The sequence below is a fragment of the Microtus oregoni genome, unplaced genomic scaffold (assembly GCF_018167655.1).
Source record: "Microtus oregoni isolate MIOR12 unplaced genomic scaffold, Mior012 000019F_ref0000042, whole genome shotgun sequence".
Classification (NCBI taxonomy): domain Eukaryota; kingdom Metazoa; phylum Chordata; class Mammalia; order Rodentia; family Cricetidae; genus Microtus; species Microtus oregoni.
Genome location: NW_024543078.1, coordinates 25,959,549 through 25,965,788, shown reverse-complemented (window position 1 = coordinate 25,965,788; position 6,240 = coordinate 25,959,549).

Sequence of the window (6,240 nt, the reverse complement as noted above, 5' to 3'; positions counted from 1 at the left end):
ATTATTTTTCTTTTACAACTCACGTATTGTGTGAATTCTGTAGTGTGTTTCTCTGTTCCACTGATTTGATAGCTACGGTTTGTCTCTGTTGTCCTCTGCTTCCTCCTGGAAAGTGCATATTTAAATTGTATATGTCTCTGATAAATGAATTAATTTTGTTGAGTGTGTACCATGTTGGAATTTGCTGCGTTCTTTTATATGTGTGTTTATTGAGGTTTGGGGATCTCGAGTCCGAAGAATGCACATCCTGGTTTTGACAGATCTCCTCATGTTATCAATATTCTGTCTCAGAAAAAGAATGAAGCCAAGTGGGAAAACTGGAGAAGATATTTTGACTCCTCAGGTTCCTGGAAGAGCATATCACACTCAGACTAAATAACGCTGCTTCCTTTGTTCTTCAAGAATTTTTTAGCTTTGTCATTCTGTTATTTGCTGCTAATTATATTTTAATGTCTACTAATTAAAATTTAAAATGTGATTGTTGGCTGAATAGAATATGCAAATGACTGCAAACCCCATACTAAAGAAGATAGGTGTTCAATCGTCACTCATTAATCATAGTTTTAAATATTCTATTGTTATTTTTGACTTTATTAATGTTGTTTAGACCCATTTTAAATTAATCTCTCTCTGGCAAAGAAAGATATAACAATTAATACAGTCCCTCTTACAAAATAGAATAGTTATGGTTTGAGAAAAAACACATCCAGATAGTCTTCCAGAGAGATTATTGTATTTCCTTTCAGTATAAATTCAGAACACCATCTGTGTAGGAATTTAAGGTTCGAAATTGAAGCTTGAAGGCCATGAATACCTTTGATTTTTTTTTTTTTTTTTAGGTAAAGGGCTGGACTCTGCCATTCTATAAGCAATGTGTATAATTTCATAACATTCTTGACATTCTCTTTTAAGAAGTATTGTTTTATGCTAAATCTTTCCTTGCCATTTTTTTGTTTCATTTGATTCATTTCATTTCATTCTAGTGAGAAAAATAAAGGTTTAATTGTGATACTTTATTAACACACAAATGTATTTTCTTTCGAAGTTAAATATCTGAAAGTTGTTTAGAATGATAGGTAAATATTTCCTGTTATAAAGTCTCTTTGAGTTTAAAGGATGCCATACATTAAAGCATATATTAATATTCTGATTTAAAGTCAACCATACTTGGAAAAACCATCATGTATTCTATTTTTACTCAATGTCCAATTAATGATATCAGCCAATTCTATGTAAGCCAAGCTTGTACTCATATCAGCAATGTTCATCATGCTTGTAATAAAAGAGCACATGCTAGTTTGGGAAGAATGCTCACTAGATTCATTGTATCAGTGTCCAAAATAATAAAGACCTGTGTATCACTGTGTGACCAAAGTCCAGCCAGCCCTCCACTTGCATAAAGGAAGATGGCATACTATCTGTTTGTTCTAAACTTAAAAAAGTATGGAACTTTAAACATTAGAGCAGAAAATGCAGCTGTTAATGAGACCTTGTAAACAGTTGTACACTACGTTATATTCATTTGGGACTATATTTTTTTTATGTAGCCATGATTATGGAAATGTATAGAAATGCAAAAGTATCTGGCTTTCTCAGCCTTGTCTCCAAGGTTAGATAGTATCTTTTATAAGACAGTTAGAAAAAGTTGAAATTGCTTACCTAAGTTTAAGCTAGAGCTTTTATTTCTTAAAGACTTATAGGCCGTTAACAAAACAAAGGAGGCAAATGAAAATCCTCCCGAACCAAATAGGATACTAGAATTCTCTAAAGCAGAAGCTGTAATCGGAGTTAGTAAGGAAGCTTCATGGAGAACCAGCCCCGTTGACAGGCAGCCCTGCATGCCCTTCAGCACCGCACTAGGGCAACTAACTATCCCTGCGGTGTTTATGCTGTATTAGGCATAGCAATTAGAGGTGATTTAACATGCAGCAGGAGGTGTTTATCATTGTCAAACGCTATGTCACTTTAGCTAAGAGACTCGAGTACCTACAATATTCTGATAGCCAATGACAGGCCTGTATAGCCATCTATCTACAGATGCTAGGGGGAGAGCTATATGTGGATGGTTTTTCTGATATTCATTTTATAGACATAGTCCTTGGCATGTATTACTTATAAAAAGTCATTTAGTCATGGTTTCCTCGCCTGAGACAGAAATACATAAATGATATTTGGGAGCCTAAGAAGTCCTCATTACTATGTGTTTGAAGTTATTTACCTTCAAGTTCTCAGAAACAAAATGTGTTCAAGTAAACATATTAGTACACACAGAGACACACATATTTGGCAAATAAAGTATATATTTTTTAAGCCTAGAAGACAATTTAAATTTATTATACATGGATGGAATAATAGGTATAGAATATCATTTGTTGACTTCTTACAAAAGATGCTAATAAAAAAAAGGAATAGTGAAACATTCCTGTAACCACAAGACTTAGCAGGTTTGAATAGGAAAATCATGAATTCAAGTCTAACCTGTCTACATAGTGAAACCCTGAATCAGTAAAAAAAATCAAAAATATATATATGGTTTAATTTTTTCAAAAATGCACATATATTTTTCCTGTATTAATCTTATATAAGAAATAAATATTAGCAGTCATATTAATTTGCATAAATAATAATCACAAGGTAAAAGCAATCTTTCTTGAGATAACATAAATCGATGATTGAATTGAGACTATGAAGCAAAAAGTCACAAGTCTTTTAAGTTTCAATTATTTATACCAAGCAGTTTTATATTTAAAATGGTTCATTAATAAAGGGAGTTCTCTGTCATTCAGGAAATGTCAGCCATGAAGTAGATAAGGCCTTTCCCTGTGTGAAGTGAGAGACAAGAGAAAAGCATTCAAAAGCCAGAAATTGTGCAATGCCGATACATTCTGTGAAGACCCAAGAGGAGGAGAATAAAGGAGAGTGACTAGGAAATCACGGGAGGTTACTCTGGCGGTGCAGTTGTGCAATGATAAGAAGCAGAGGATGTGGGAGAAGTATCTTCAGGGAGAGGGAACAGACCATGCCAACCTCCTGAAGCAAACATCAGGTATAGTTGTCCAAGGGTTAGTCTGTGAACACAGGCCGGCAGAGAAAGAAAGGCGGGGGGGGGGAACCTAAGGAGAGCCTGAGGCAGGATTTCACAAGGAATCTTCAGAGGGTACTGAGCCTAGGGGAACTAACCAAGTAGAGCTAGAGCTTACAAATCTCTCTCACTAAGAAGTGTGATTCTGCTCTCAAGAAACAGGCTTTTCCTGTCGTTCTAAAGCTTAGTCACAGTTTATCATGTTAACAACACTGAAGTTTCCAAATTGTTTGTATTTGTGTGAGAGAGAGAGAGTGTGTGTCTGTGTGTCTGTGTGTTTGGCTGTGGGTATGATTGTGTGTATGTGGCTGTGGGTGTGTGTATAGTTGTGTATGTATGTGTGTGTGTGGCTATGTGGGTATGGATGGCTGTGTGTGTGGCTGTGTGTGTTGCTATGTTTCTGTGTGTGTGTGGCTATGTGTATGGCTGTGTGTGTTTGGCTGTGTGTATGTGTGTGTGTGTGTGTGTGGCTGTGTGGTTGTGTGTGTGTGGCTGAGTGGCTGTATGTATGTGTGTGTGTGTGGCTATGTGGGTGTGTATGGCTGTGTGTGTGGCTGTGTGTATGTTGCTATGTTTGTGTGTGTGTATGTGGCTATGTGTATGGCTGTGTGTGTGACTGTGAGTGTGTGACTCTGTGTGTGTGTGTGTGTGTGTGTGTGTGTGTGTGTGTGTGGCTGAGTGTTCATGTGTGCCTGTTGAGGATAGAGAAGTATGCTCTCTGTGTCATGGTCTGTCATTCTCTACCTTATTCCCTTGAGACAGGGTCTCTCCCTGAACCTGGAACCCTGCAGGAAGAGAGCAAACCCCAGGAATCCTCCCATCCCATGTGTTTACAGCATTCTCCCCGTGTATTTACAGCATTCTCAGTCACACCAATACTTGTGCAGTATGTGATTTACCCATTGAATCATCACCCTAAAACCAAATTGCTTATACTTTTATACTGATACTGTGTAACTTCAGAATATGTGAGACATTCTATTCAAAGACAAGACAGGAGATTGAAAACATATTCGGGACTGTTTGGAATATGTAATGAACTTGTTACTGTAACTGCATTCATGATTTAAAGTAAAAGCATGGGTACATTAGCCTTCCTCTAGTTTAAGTTACCTGCTGTCAACCATTCTTTGAAAATAGTAAATGGAAAATTCCCAAACCATTCATGAATTTAAAGTGTATGTTATTCTGAGTAGTGTAATAAGCCACACATCACTCTATGAATCAATCTTTTATTCAAGAACTACATACCATTAGGTACTTAGCCATCCTAGCTACCAGAGGCACTGTGGTGGTTTCCTGGGACTTATGTTCAACTGATTACTGTCACAAGAGAAACGATGATAGCAATTCAGTTATGACAAAGAGAAGCTGTGAAATGCTTACTTTAAGTAAAAAGATAAAAGTTCTCTACTATGTCAAAGATGAGTATATATAGGAAAAACAGTATATAGAATATTCTGCACTAACCATGACATCAGGCATCTACAGGGAGTTTTGGAACATATCCACCTCTGCAACCAAAAAGAAGAGGGACTACATTAATCTAATGGAAAGAGCGGGCAGATTAGAAGACATTCCTAGACATTTATTGGAAAGATTTTTTTAAAGTAGAGAGAAGAGAATTCATTATACTACATACATATACCCACTTATTTTTAAATATCAGAAATTAAGATCTTGGAATTCTCCACAATAAAAATCTCAGAAGACAATAGATTAAATGGTAAGGACCTTTGAGTGCTTGCTAAGAATGCATGTCTGAAGGCCAAGGCAGGAAAATCACAAATTCATGGGCAGCCTAAACTTGAAAATGAAAACCTTCCCTAAACAAACAAAACAAAAGATTACAGTGTTTTCAAGGGAAAATTTGTCTCATACCCTTCTTATGTTGTATTATATTTTCATTGATAAAACAATAAAATCATTATAAGGTAGACAAAGTTCTTTGAAAAATAATATGTATCGACTCTTAAGATTTATTTTTTATTTTAATTGTGTGTATATGTGTGTGTGTATACACATGAGTGAAGATGCCCGTGAAAGACAGAAAAGGTCTTTGGACCTTCTGGAACTGGAGTTGCCTGTACAGATGCCCAACATGGATACTGAGTACCAAATTTAGGTCTTCTGAAATCTCACTACACATTCTTTTGTCATCTTGCCAGCCCCAGATGTGGGAACACTTATAAGCAATGCTTTGCTGTGTGCCCCAACTGCAGCAATAATCACACATGATGTTGTAAGTGAGTACCAATAATATAAACTATAAACCATCGGAAATTTGAAATTGTGCTAAATATAAAGAATAATAAATTATTTTATTGTACTTTACTATATATGAAAGGATTTACACAATAATACCATTATTTTGTTCATGCATATTAGTATTTTCAGTTTTGTTCTGTTTTATTCATTAGATTATTACGCATTAATTTGACTTTACAGATATACTTTACAAAACAATCACAGGCATGTTTCATTCCAAAGAACAATTAAATGCCAAATATAATCTAAACTCACATTATATTATTAAAAAATGGACAGTCAAAGATGAACCACAAAAAGAAAGGCTCTTTGCCCTCTGCTGGTGACTGTAAGTAACCAGGGTTGGGGTTCTTCATGTCTGTAGTCTGTGCTTCATCTGGGTTCTGTTGCAGGTTGCTACGCTAAGTCTAGTTGGCAGCAGACTTTTCCTCTAAGATTTGAAGAGCACCCAAGTAAGCAAAATGGCAGTACTCAAGCCGGCTTCCATCCTGCTCCTGTTGTCCAAAGAAAGTAGCCATTCCCATGGCCTAGTTTGAATGGTGGGTTGACTGTGAAGTCTTGAAGGAAGCAGAAGGATGCCTTTTTTGAATCCTCACTAGGTTCCCATGACCTGATAAGAAAATTCTCCATTCCTTGAAAGCAGACATCTAAACACTATAATAAAGTCACAGCCCACCACCAAAGTCATCATGAAGTCACGGCCCCACCCAAGCCCACCATCAAAGTCATCATAAAGTCACGACCACACCCAAGCCCACCATCAAAGTCATCATAAAGTCACGACCCCACCCAAGCCCACCACCAAAGTCATCAAAAAGTCATGGCCCCACCCAAGCCCACCATCAAAGTCATCATAAAGTCATGACCCCACCCAAGCCCACCATCAAAGT